The following is a 13,388-nucleotide window of genomic DNA, read 5'->3' on the forward strand; positions in this document are numbered from 1 at the left end:
CTCTAAGTCAGGGGTGTCAAACTCCAGTCCTCGAGGGCCGGTGTCCTGCAACTTTTAGAAGTGCCTCTGCTGCACCACACCTGAATAGAATAATTAGGTCATTAGCAAGGTTCTGGAGAACTGAGGAGGTAATTAAGCCATTTGATTCAGGTGTTTTGCACCTGTGGCACATCTAAAAACTGCAGGACAGTGGCCCTTCAGGACTGGAGTTTGACACCCCTGCTCTAGATCCTTCCTCTTGAGGTCCAAGGATAACTTCAGTTTGTTTCTGTTCAGCTGGATAAAGTTTTGACATATCCAGTCATTTTTTCTAAGCATCTTTTCAGTGCTTGGATGGGTTTTACGTCACCTAATGACATTGTAATGTAGAGCTGTCTATCATCTGGCGTAGGTTTATAATCTCTTCTAAACTTTTGTAGTTTAGTGTATCCATCCTAGTAATGCCAGCATCTTGCCAAGATCTAAGATCAGGACACCCACCTTCTACTGTCAGATCCACCAATGTTGTCTGAGATGAAAAATTTTTATTCTGACCAAACATGTTCCACAGAACAAAAGTGAAAGTTATCTTTGACAATGAGTGGGAATTATTGGTTTTGTTTTAACATATTTATGGGGTGACAGGGTTTACAAACACTTTCCTCGATCTCAAGCCATGGATTACAGTGTTTTTGGGTAGCCCACACTGAAATAATTCTTACACGTAAAGACGGTACATAGTTTTCAACCCTGGGCAGGCCCTATCCACTCAAGGTTCAGGGAAGTTGTAAGACTTTAGTTTTAATTTGAGGTTTTCAATTGCTTTATTGATTCCACCTAAATCTTTAGAGTCAATAAACAAAAACAACATAGACACTGGATAAATTAACTTAGGGGAATTATCATCTTAATAAGGCTAACTCTCCCCAGAAAGGATAAGGGGAGCTTCTTCCATCTCACCAATTTATCCTTAATATGAATAATCGTAGGATTGATGTTTTCAGAGTACAGCTGACTAATTCTAGATGCAATGTGTTTTCCTAGATACTTTAATCTTGTAGAAGCCATCAAAATGGCTTGATGAATACTGATTCTCCCTGGTCACAGGCATTTAAAGGCATTATTTTCTGATTACTATAATTTACCTTATACCCATATATTTTACCAAATTTTGTTGACGCAATCAATTAGAGCTGAGGTAGATTTCACAGGGTCTGTCAAAGTTTAAAGTATATCATCAGCGTATAATAATATTTTATACAATTTTGTTCCTATTAATATACCTTTAATATCATTGCTTTGTCTAATTGCAATTGCAAGTGGCACTACAGCCAAAGAGAAAAGTAGCAGAGAAAGACAGCTTCCTGCGCCATTCCTAGCCCACAGGGTGTTGACAAGAGGCTATTTGTCAAGATGGTACTGTGGGCTTTTTATAATTAAGTTTTATCAAGTTTATAAAATTTTCTCCAAGTCCAAATCTTCTGAGCACTTCAAACATGTACTCCAGTTCAACACAGTCAAAGGCCTTTTCAGCATCCATTGAGACAATGATGCCTGGTATTTCTGTCTGATTTTTGGTCACTATAGCTGGGTTTTCTTTTAAATGATGAGGTCATAGCTCCATTTCCTTCTCTACCCTGAATGAGCCTTACTCTCACAAATAAACATGCTGCCATTCTGCAGTCTTGTCAGATCTGAAATGGAAAACCCGCCCAACTCCAAAAATTCTCCAACCCTGATAAACCAATGTTAATAGCATCTGTTAATTGCAACCATTATAAATACAAAGTAGCAATTTAAATAGAACAGTGGAAAACACTTTCAATATGAATAAAACACATTTTAGTGTTAAGCATATTAAAAGAAATCTTATGAAAATCCTCAGTTTCCTCTGAGCTCTGGAAGAAGTTGTTTTATTTAATTTTCCATATCGATGGTCCATAACAAATTTATTATTTTAAAGTCATCTGCCATTATACTGTTGATAGTTGCTCTTAGTGATTTTTCTGAATAATATCTAAAATTAGCCCAATGTATTTGTAGTCAGGCAAAAACAATAAGTGCATAGTTTGCTTGAAAATGTACATTTGTATAGTTATTCAAGTTTTATTTCCTTTGACTTGGTTTTTAGACACTACTACAAAGGAAAGTGTTGTGGCAATAAAATACTGACTTCATTTAAACAACATGGGCAGAAATATTCAACTAAAATTACACAAAATTACAAATAAAACAAAACATTTTAATGACGACATGAATGAAAAAATGGGAGAGCTGTACATTTTCCATTCCCTTAGAACTGAATGAGTTCCTGATGTTACTACAACTCAGAAGCAATCATTTAAAGAATAATTTAATATAATTTAAGACAAAGTTTTTTTGTATCAATAATTAATGATGGTCTGAAGAGACAATGTTTTTTTGACAAGACTTTTATCCTACAGGTTCTGCATGTATAAACCTATAAACAAAATTATGCTGGTATATGAAGATTATGGCGGTTCCAGTAATAAGCTACCATGTCATAAAATACTTTTTTTTTTTTTTTTACAGATTTTTAAGAATATTTACTACATTAATTACATAAATGTCAATGTAGTACTAAAGAAGTTAACAACCAATCTGCAATCACGCTAATGATTCCAAATGTGAAGGTTATAAATCAACAAATAGTAAATAAAATTATTTCAAGTCATTTAAAATAATCCGCTGAAGTAGATTTTTATGAGTCCCTTCAATGTCACTAAAGTAAGATTAGTGTGTATTGTGTGTGTGTGTGTGTGTTCCTGCAGTACCACAACCCACCAATAGAGGCCGATACTGAGTGACTACCTTATACACACTTATACACAAACTGTTGGTTTTTGTGAATTATGAGGACTAGTCTGAAAATTTGACAGAGCATCCTCCTGACCTTCTTTTCATTGAATTCAATGCAAACGGTGTGGGGACTAGGTTTTTGGTCCCCACAAAAAATTTGGTACCCACACCGTGAGTGTGCTGTCTTGCTTTGGTCCCCTCTATGTAGCAAAGACAAACACACACACACACACACACACACACACACACACACACACACACACACACACACACACACACGCTACACATGAAAACGCACACACACGCATACACACACAAAACTGGCTGCACCACTCATAATTCAGCTGTGAGGAGAAGCAGACGCCAGCTGCCTCTCCATTACAAACGTGCGCAAATCTTTGTCGATATTCTGCCAATGTTGAAAAAACAATCGCAATTATAGTATTTCCATTAAATAACAAATGGAATTAAAATCACAAAAAGTCATTAAAAATCATGGCAGAGATGGATGTGAACAGTTACATGAGATATTTGTAGTTCAGTCATGGCGCTATTCAGGCGTTGGAACAACAAGCCTCTTGTATTTGTGACGTTTTGGGGAAATTGTAGTCGGCTATTTTACAGAAGAGCTACGGATTCAACACGTTAGAATGACTCGTAACTTTTTACAAGCAAAAACAAACCATCATTCTCAAACCATCATTCAGAAAACATCATTCTGAATGATGTTTTTCAAAGAAGAAAAACATCTTCTTTGGTTTTTTTTCGCCAGCAGTAACATCCTTTTGTCGATCGTGTGACTTGTGCGATGTGAAGAAAGTGTTCCCGTTGCAGTTTTGTGGCGTGCCTCTATTTCGACATGGCCGAAAAACCACCTCATCCCAGCACAAAAGCTTTTTATTGATTTTTTTTTAGAAATTGCTGTGTTTCCATTAAGAGAATTTATTTTTGTAATTTCAATTTGTGAAATTTAATGCGTAATAGAAACACAGTTACAGTGAAAACAGACATGCAGAGCCATTCAAAGTGTAACTTTTCCGCATGTTGTTACGATGCAACCATAAGTGTCTTATTTTATCGAGACTTTTCAAATAAAAACATTCAGTATGGTGTGCATTCTGTATTGCAGACTGTGTGTTTGGGGTCAGTGTCTTGACAGATTTTCTTTAATGCTTGCCCTACATTTAGATGCACTCATCTTCACCAACTCGATTGTTTTACGTCCCCCGTGGTGAAACATGATGATGGGCACTGTTACTTTTCCGGCAATAATTACTTTTTTGCACAAGCTTCAAGTTCTGCTTATTTTATTAGTATTTTATGGCTGGTAATGTATTCAGAAACCATTTTCTGTCTGTATTTTATGTTTTTGTGTCTTCATAATGGCATTTGTAATGTTTTAAATGTTTTTATGTATTCTGTACAGCACTTTGGTCCCTTTGGTAATTTAAAGTGCTTCATAAATAAAAGCTGAATTGGACTGGATCGATAGCCAGTTTCATCTGACGAGAGCGCCTACTTCCACGTGTTCTTCATAAACGCTAATGGTTCTCTAATGTCGTCCAACAAACCTTCCCAGAACAGCTGTATTTACACTGGTTCTCCTACATAAAGTGGACTTAATTCTTAAGATTGCACTGGATTTTATTTGAGTGTATTAAGAGTATTAAAAAAATGGTGAAAACCATTGTTTCACCCCTTCAACTTCATAAATATGCTCTACTCTGTGTAGGTCTATCAAGTAAAATCTCCGTCAGATTCAAATACATAAAAAACGATTTTCCCAATGAACTGTAAACTCACCAACTATAAGTTGGTCTTCTCTCCTTATTGAACAAGGATCTGGCATGAATACGTCCCAGCCCGGCCCAGAATATCCCAAGAACCTGTGCGACATTCTTCAGCCAAATAAAACGTGCTTTTCCCACATTAGCGAACAACTTCCTGTACCGCTGACTGCATATGTTTCACTTGTTGAGGGCTCACAGGAAACGGTAACCACATCTGCCCTTTACAGCTGACTCCTTCACTTAACATTTCAATTTGGAATAATCTGCTGCTTGAATTATGTTACCAAGGCTCCCCTTCCTTCATGGCAAAGGAGAACTTAAACATACCTTCCCCTACAGATTAAAACCAGGCTTCCCTTCCTGACTCTCTTTTTCCATTTCCACAAGACTGATGAAACCTCACCATTTCATTTCCTAGAGACTTGCCAGGGAAAGTGCAGTGGCGATGCCCAAAGCCCAGTTCCTTTCTTGCGTTTTTATGGGCTTAATTAACAGACCCTAATTGCTTCTGAAAAGAAATAAATACGGTGACCAGCAGAGCACATCCTACAGTTAACGGATTATTTCCTCTATGGGAACAATAACAGAATGTTCTAGTTTTGTCCTCTGGGGCCCTGTTAACCACCCTCAGTCTCAATATTCGTTACAGAGCGGTTACAAATCTCTCCAGTCTTCCGAAGACGTGTTTTGTGATAAATGACACCGCAAATAGAGATGTAATATTTTCCCATGTCAAAGAAGTCACCCATAAAATCTGCAAGAAAGAAAAGAAAAAAAAAAAAACATTACTGAAATGTGTACCTCTCCATATCTTTGATGTGTTCGGTTTTCAAACACAATCCCAACTGGCACAGTTTCTATTCTGCATGAAACGAGAGAGGCCTCTAGCCAAAACAAAGGCAGCCGATTCAAAAGAACATGTTTTTCTCTCCCCCTGCCTTGGTCTTTCTAGTACAATGACGACAGGAAATGAGTCTCGACATCAAAGTCTGAGAAGGAAGTGACTCTCTTCCCGTCCGTTCTGTGGAGCTGTCCACTGCACCTGCCACTCGGTGGGAGCACTCACACGTACATGTAAAACCCCACTGCCAGGCTGCGTGTGTTTTGTTTTTTTTCCCCAGTTTTCATTTACACCCTACGACATCACCCTGCAGAGTGATGACAAGTCAAGGGACACCTAGAGGTTTCTCAAAGCACCGTTTCATGCGACAGGAGAGTTTGGGTGTTCAAGAGGGCGTTTTTTGTTTTTTTTTGTCCTGTGTAGGAATGCAAATATTTAGCTTGCCTAGTATTAAGTGAAAATTACACAGTACAAAAGGAATACCTGTGTTGCTACCCAGGTGACCGCCAGCCTGGCTCCATCCAGTAAGATGTAAATATAGTAATTACCTGCCGGTTTCATGGACACAAAGGCGAGCCACTAAAGGAAGCTTATTGGTCGTTACCGGACAATGACTCCTGACAAAATGTGAAGTACCGACTTGGCAGGACCAGAGGGGAATAATGTTGCTCTGTGATACAGAGAAGGAGATTCGTTTGAGAGGGAGACACATCAGCCAATAGGACAGAAGTAGGAAAGAGATGCACCAAAAATAGGCCAATTATCAAAATCCGATGATATTTGGTTTAATCCCTGAGTGGTTAGGTCGCCCATTGCCTTACGCGCATTTCCACTCAATTCTCATCTCTCTTCCCTGCTCCATCTGGGATTTCTCCCATTGAGCTGAATTCCGCCGCTAGAATTTCTACCGGGCCAACAGAAGACGATGTGAACAATGACGCCGATTTTCTGCGCTGTTTTAGAATCGTAGTCTGCCTGTAGTTTTAGCGGAAGAAATGGGGGAAGTGAACCAAGCTGTTCAGTCCATGTTGGCCACGCTTCCAAATGTTGAATTAACATTGGCAGCCATCTTGTTTGGCTCGGCACTTCTCTTTTTGCAGTGGGGGGTGGTTGTTTACAGCACAGGCAATTTCTGGTAAGCTTCATAGCGTTACCCATGTCACAGGCAAACATTGGGTAAAATTTGAAACCTCAACAGAGCCCACGCCTCAGGAAGCAATCGTTTCTCAATTGCTGTGCGTCCAGACCCTTTGTACGAAGCGAAACGCAGAACGAGGTGCTGGTTTTTACCAGGCTACTGAGTTGTAGCAGTCCAGTCAGAAACTCTAAATCTGGTCCTTTTCTGACCAGTAAAAGTGGAAACACACAGAAGGAGAGCCAGAGAATTGAGTCTTACTATTGGTTGCCAAGCACTACCAGGTCAGACTAATAACAACACCCTTCAGAGTGAAAGGTGTTACTGAGTAAATAAGAATCACCAGTCTTACCACCATTCAGCAATAAAAAAAATACAATATTTTCTGACTGGTGAACACACCATTAATAGGAGCAAACAGATTAGTCTCTTGGTCTGGATCATGTTACTGAAGGTAGGAACACATCTGTGGTTTAGTTGGGCTGTGAGAGAGAACAACCATTTCAGCAGATAACAGAAAGGCTGCTGACATTTTGACTTTTTGAAAAAGCTCGATTTGGACAGTTCGGCACACTCGGATTCTCAAGGTCCAGGTAATGGTCTACATTCCCCCAAAATATGAGACTACTGATTTATTAATGCTAGCAATGCTAATAATTAACGGGAGAGTTGAAAAATACATCTTCTGTTAGGTCTGTTTTTACAGCATCTCCTCTTTCACACAAAGTGCGCTGTCACTTCTGCTCCTGACCAAAGTGGTGAGGCTAGATTAATCTTTTTTCTCCTTAGCATAATTATATGTTCTTACTCTGTAGTTCAAACTTGAGAAAGTAAAAGCAAAAACCGGGGATCAGAAATCAATCTCAGTTCAAGTGTCAGGTTTATTTTTGGGGGGATTAAATTGATGGAAAGGGCTAAATGTTGTCATATTTACATAAACAGAGCAACCCCTTGTGTTTTATTTTTAATTTTTTTAAACTTGCACGTATTTGCTGATACACTGTTACTATGCCGAATTTACACCAACTCACATCAGAGTTGGTGTACACCAACTCTGATGTGTACACCACACATCAGAGTGGTGTACACATCACTCTGATGTGTACACCACACATCAGAGTGGTGTACACATCACTCTGATGTGTACACCACACATCAGAGTGGTGTACACATCACTCTGATGTGTACACCACACATCAGAGTGGTGTACATATCACTCTGATGTGTACACCACTCTGATGTGTACACCACACATCAGAGTGGTGTACATATCACTCTGATGTGTACACCACTCTGATGTGTACACCACACATCAGAGTGGTGTACACATCACTCTGATGTGTACACCACACATCAGAGTGGTGTACATATCACTCTGATGTGTACACCACTCTGATGGTGTACACATCACCATCAGAGTGATGTACACATCACCATCAGAGTGATGTGTACACCATCACTCTGATGGTGTGACTGAAAAAACAAAGGTGTGACTGAAAAAAACAAAGAACCAAATGAGAGTGTTAAAGTCTAAGTGACCGAAAAATAAAGGCAAAGGAACAAAGGCAAGTCAAATAGAAAGAATTGTAAGACATGAAAAGAAAATGGGAAGGAGAGATAAAACAATGCCCTCTACAGGTCAAACACGATAAACTGCTTTGGCTCGGACAAGCATCTGTTCTCAATGACAGACTGGCGTTGCTATACCAAGAGTTATGTAAGCTGGTGCATTACATCTTTCAGCTCTGATTTTGCAGTTACTAGAGAGATATTAGGTGTGTCAAAAGTTAACTTAAATCAGAGGAAGCACAAAGAGCAAATACATTTCACATGAATTCAGAGAAAATACTTGCTCTTCCAACCCGTTCAGCCGTTGTGTGACTATTAGAGAAGTGCAAGTCACCCTGCATCCACATGTGTGCGTCCACATGTGCTCCCTTCTCCTCTGAACGTTTGTGTGTTTATCTGAACGTCTTGGTGTTTGGAGTCAGCATGTGTGTCAAGTCGGAGTGCGTGAGTGAATGTTTGGATGGATTTTCCATAGTCTTCTCTCTCCACCACCCTCCTCAGATTTCATAGCCATGTGTGAGGAGTTTTTTCCTTTGTATACCGATCATAACAACCCCCACCGTCCCTCAGAAAAAGTCTGTGCTGCCAAGCAACACCTGCTGCACCGCAGGTACACCTGCAATAAAACCATAGAGGGAATTTTTCGCACCAGAACCAAATGGGTAATTTTCATGTGGAGTCAGATTGGATGGAGAACATCTGTAAACTTGTTCGATTTTCACGTCTTTTCCCCAAAATTCTTTGGGCCTGTAATTTTGTTGGGTCACTCTTGCACACATAAACATGCTTTGATCTGAACGATCCTGACTTAGCTCTGGCTGTATATGTTTAGGACAACGTCCTGCTGTTTAGGGTGAAGTGTGGGGTTAATTTTCCACCACACATAGCGTTTCCCTTCGAGGCAACAAAAGAAAAAAAAAAACAAAAAAAAAACACTTTGTTCTCGTCAGATCAGAGCTCCTTCTTTCGCATGTTTGCCATGTCTCCATCATGGATTGGGGAAAATGTGTGGGGACTTCTTAGAGTTTTCTTTCAACAATGACTTCCTGCAATTCTTGCATGAAGGGAGAGCACACGTAACAATTGTCAAGATGTCGGTTTAGGTAGACAGCCATGTCCGGGAAGGTTTAGTACATTTTTCTAATTTTGGATGATGGATATATTTCCATGCCATGCTCAAAGCTTGCGATGGATATATTTTTTATCAACCATTACTCATTGAAACTTCAATGAGGGTCAGACATGCGACCCATCTCCCATGTTCCTTGGTCTTCATGATGCTAATTGTTTGCTATATTCTCTAACAAACATATAATGTTCACCGGATCTCTTAATTACTAAAACATAGACTCTGCTTACTAAAACCACATTCACACAGCAGGCGAACTTGACCCTAATTTGCGACGTTTTTGCCCAAATACAACCCGTATTCAACTTTTTAAACGGCCCAATTCCGATCTTTTCACCCCCAAAAGAATCCGATCCGTGCCATTTTCACGTGCTAATTCGGATTCTTATACGATTGTTTTCAAAGCGTCTTCAGTCTGAGCGGTCATGTCGAAATTCATCCAACTTTTACATAGTTGATGTGAGACATGAATCATAGTTCTGCACCAGGAGAAGCCAGATGGGCTAAACCAGGGCATAAATGATGACAAAAAATTATGATAATGAACAGACAAAAAAAAGTCTGTCACTGAAGCGCAAAACATCACAATCCCACCCCCCTCTGACTGCATAACTAAGACGAAATCACAGTTAATAGTGTAGAAAGTTATTGCTCCCAGCTTGCTTTCTTTTCAGTAGCTTCCTTTGTGTTCTTATGATCTTGTGACGATACTGCCGACTCATTGCTGAACAAACTGTAAAGTCGATTCATAAATGGCTCCATAAATCGCTTCCGTAAACAGTATGCTGCTGTGTGACGTTGATGTTCTTCTTCTGCGCATGCGAGTCGTTTTGAACTATTCACACAGAAGTCTCACTGCAGTCGAGTTTAATTAACAGCATAAACAACTATGCAAAAAAAAAAACTGGATATAAGCAAAAGACCTGAAGAAAGCTGGTTGCACAGAGCAACAAAGGAAGAAAAATACAAATGCATGCCGCACTTTCCAAATTATATAAATCTGAAAAACACGTCACAACTAGACAGTACTTTGTGTTGGTCCGTCACATAAAATCCCATTAAAATAAATTTCAATGAACGCTCATAGCACAAACTTGTGTTTGCTAATTTTTTTTAATTTTAATGCAATACGTGTCGCAGTTTACAACAATCCGCAAAATAAACACGCATGTGTGCAATTATAATAACTGCAGGATATTTTCCACGTATGTGAATCCAAACCCAGCAGTGGTTTGGATTCACAAACCACTGAATGAGCAACAATGTAAATGCCTAAAGCAGGATCTTAAACGACAGGGACGCACGGCACTGGACTTTTACGCTCCAGCTTGCAAGCCACACCCAGATCTTTGACAGCTTAGCACATGAGAACACGTGCACAGCTTAAGGAATGGAAAAAAAAATCCTGTAATGCGAAGGAAAGAAATCCCACAGCTGCACAGTTGGTGATGTTTTGCTTCTTTTTCACAGTGAGAGCTGTCACTGTGAGAAAAGCCGAGGAATGATAGCTGCTGGGGTCGCTGGAAATGGTGTGATTAATTTTGGATGTTTATTTGAGATTGTCACACCGGCTGGGCGGGTGACAGGTGCCGAGAGTCGGTCCAAGTGCGGACGCTGGATGATGCTTTGCAGATGAGGGGTTACTTTTTCCAGAACCCCTAGCAACTGGACCGAGCCCAGCTGGCCTCCTCAAGGCAGAAACCAGACTCTTCTCTCACACTCAGGTTATTTCTCACTGTCTCTCTTCATTTTCTGTCTTCCTATTGTGCTTCCTCTCCTCCGCGCCGCTCCCACTCCCTCTCTTATCCACCTCTCCCACGTCTCTCTATCCTAGCTCCCTGTTTCAACTTCTTTGGACGAGCTTAAAGGGACTCAAACATGGAAATGAAACAACGGCCTAGAGAGAAAGAGAAAAAGAAACTTCTGCTGATCTGATCTTGGATCAAATTTATAGCCTCCTAAACATCAGAGCCTTGGCCAAAGTAATACTACCCTCTCAGATCTTTAGAGATTACAAAAATATATATAAGGAACAACTTCTGTCATGTATTCCTTTCAGCAAGAAAAGAAAAACATATTACCACCCTTACTATATGAGTAATACTTAATCATCTGTGTTTTTGAGTGTGTGTGTGTGTGTGTGTCTGGTGTTTAATTCAAGGATACATGTCCAAATGAGCCCAACTCAGAGCCTCTCCTGAGTGAGTGTGTTCTCCCCTCTCACAGCTCTGCAGTTCCTGCGTTTGGACCAGCCAGCCAGTTATTAGGAGCAGAGTTGTCACCGGTGGGGCCGAGGGTCATTCATCACCCAACAGGCTCTCAGGATAGCAACGGATGGACGGCTTCCAACTTGCTAAACACACACACACGCACGCACACAATAACACTCGCCTACTGTGTCTGAATAGAAAAGGAAACAAGATGTTTTGATCTGAGAATGCAACTTGAACTCTAACTCTTGATTAGTTTCTGTTCTCTCAACGAGTGCAGCAAATTCAAACTATTTTTTACACAGAATGACATGTTGCTTCATTAAAAACAACAAATTTTATCAGAAGATGCTTTTGTAAAGAGATATGTGATCACAACATTTTGCAACAATGCATAGGGTCAGTCTGTTGTGTAACGGTATCTAGCATGTAGCTTCACCACTTTCAGACGCTATTCCACTTGATTCTCATCTCCCTTCACTGGTTCATATGGGCTTTCTCCCATTGAAGTGGATTTCTCTGTAGAATTTCAACCGGGCCAATCAGCAAACAAGTGAAGTTGATTTTCGGGGTAATTTTAGAATAACAGAGGAAGTGAATGAAGCCCTTCAGTCCGTGTCGGCCATACTTCCAAATACTGAATTAACACTGACGGCCATCTTGTAAGTCTTGGCCCTTCCTTTTTTGGAGTGGAATTTCTGGTAAGCTTCATAGCATGGAATTGGCACATTGCATAAATCATGGCTAAACGATTGAGTGGAATTTTACATTTTCACAAAGTCCATTCTTCAAAGTAAAAAGCATAGAACTAGGACTTGGTTTCTACCAGGATAAGTGTATGAAGTTTAACCCCAAAAACCTGTTGTATCTAGAAGTTAACCCAAAATTATTTAATCCCTGGCAAATTGAGTTGCAAAATAATCCTTCAATTTTCCAACATTTTTCGTTGGACGGTAAAGTTGCACAACTAGCGTCCTAAATATGGGTATGAATAATTGAAGTTAATGTCAGAAACTCTTATTTTAAGATGAGAAAAGTAGTTCTTTAAGTAATACTGCTGAGTTGACTTAAATGGACTTTAAGCTCTGCTCGTCTGGGTAGCTGATGGCACTAGGCTGCGTTAGAATTAAAAAAAGCCCCAACCACTTTCACAGGACTGATCCTTTAGCCACAGCTAAAATCTCAACATGTTCTCAACCCAAGATTGTCTCATCTTGTGCGCTGGCTGCATCTTTACATCGCTAGTGGTTAGTGTTGAAAGCGTTTTCTAAAACTGCTCTGCGTGTCAGCCATCAGCCCATCGGTGGAAAGACTTTATCTTTAGCCCATCTAACCTGCAGTGTTAGCAGTGACTTTAAAGTATTTCAAACTTGGCCCAGATGAATCTATTTCAGGTTTAAATCCAACACAAAACACCTTTTTCTCTCTTCTTTCTCATTCTGGAGAGATTGGGAGCCCTTGGTCTAAACTAAACAAAATACCAGGTTGAAAGTTCCCTCTGCGTGACTCGGGCTGGTGGGAGCTGAGATTTGAACTGAATATCACAAGTCCCTGATTTAATCTCATAATAGTTAGGTTTGATGTCCAAATGCAAGACATATGTGGGCCCTCTTTGGTTCGCTCTCTTGGCCCACGTAGTTCACTTTCTCAAGATAGGAACCAGTAGAGGGAATTGGCAACGCAACCGAAGCGTTCCTGCTAGTTTGGTTTGATGCTAATTAGCCAAGACACTATAAGCATCCCTCAGCGAGTGGATTTAGAGGTTCTGCTGCCGAAGGTGAACATTTGGAGAAGACGGGTTTTATAATTTTTGAAAAGCAAAGCAGGAAAAAGACCATAAAAACAATGACTGGGATGATTTAGGAGGATCTGAAAGGATTAAATTGCTACATTATAACAACCGGTGCATGCAAAC

The 13,388-nt window shown here is 40.0% G+C and overlaps 1 protein-coding gene across 2 annotated transcripts in view; it reads right to left on the bottom strand.

Moving 5' to 3' along the window:
- Nucleotides 1-13,388, bottom strand: part of kcnq1.2 (potassium voltage-gated channel, KQT-like subfamily, member 1.2) — a 206,465-nt gene that overhangs the window by 95,583 nt on the left and 97,494 nt on the right. The window lies entirely within an intron of this gene.

Source organism: Poecilia reticulata, chromosome 6, assembly GCF_904066995.2.
Source record: "Poecilia reticulata chromosome 6, P_reticulata-male-v2, whole genome shotgun sequence".
In the NCBI taxonomy this organism is placed as follows: Eukaryota; Metazoa; Chordata; class Actinopteri; order Cyprinodontiformes; family Poeciliidae; genus Poecilia; species Poecilia reticulata.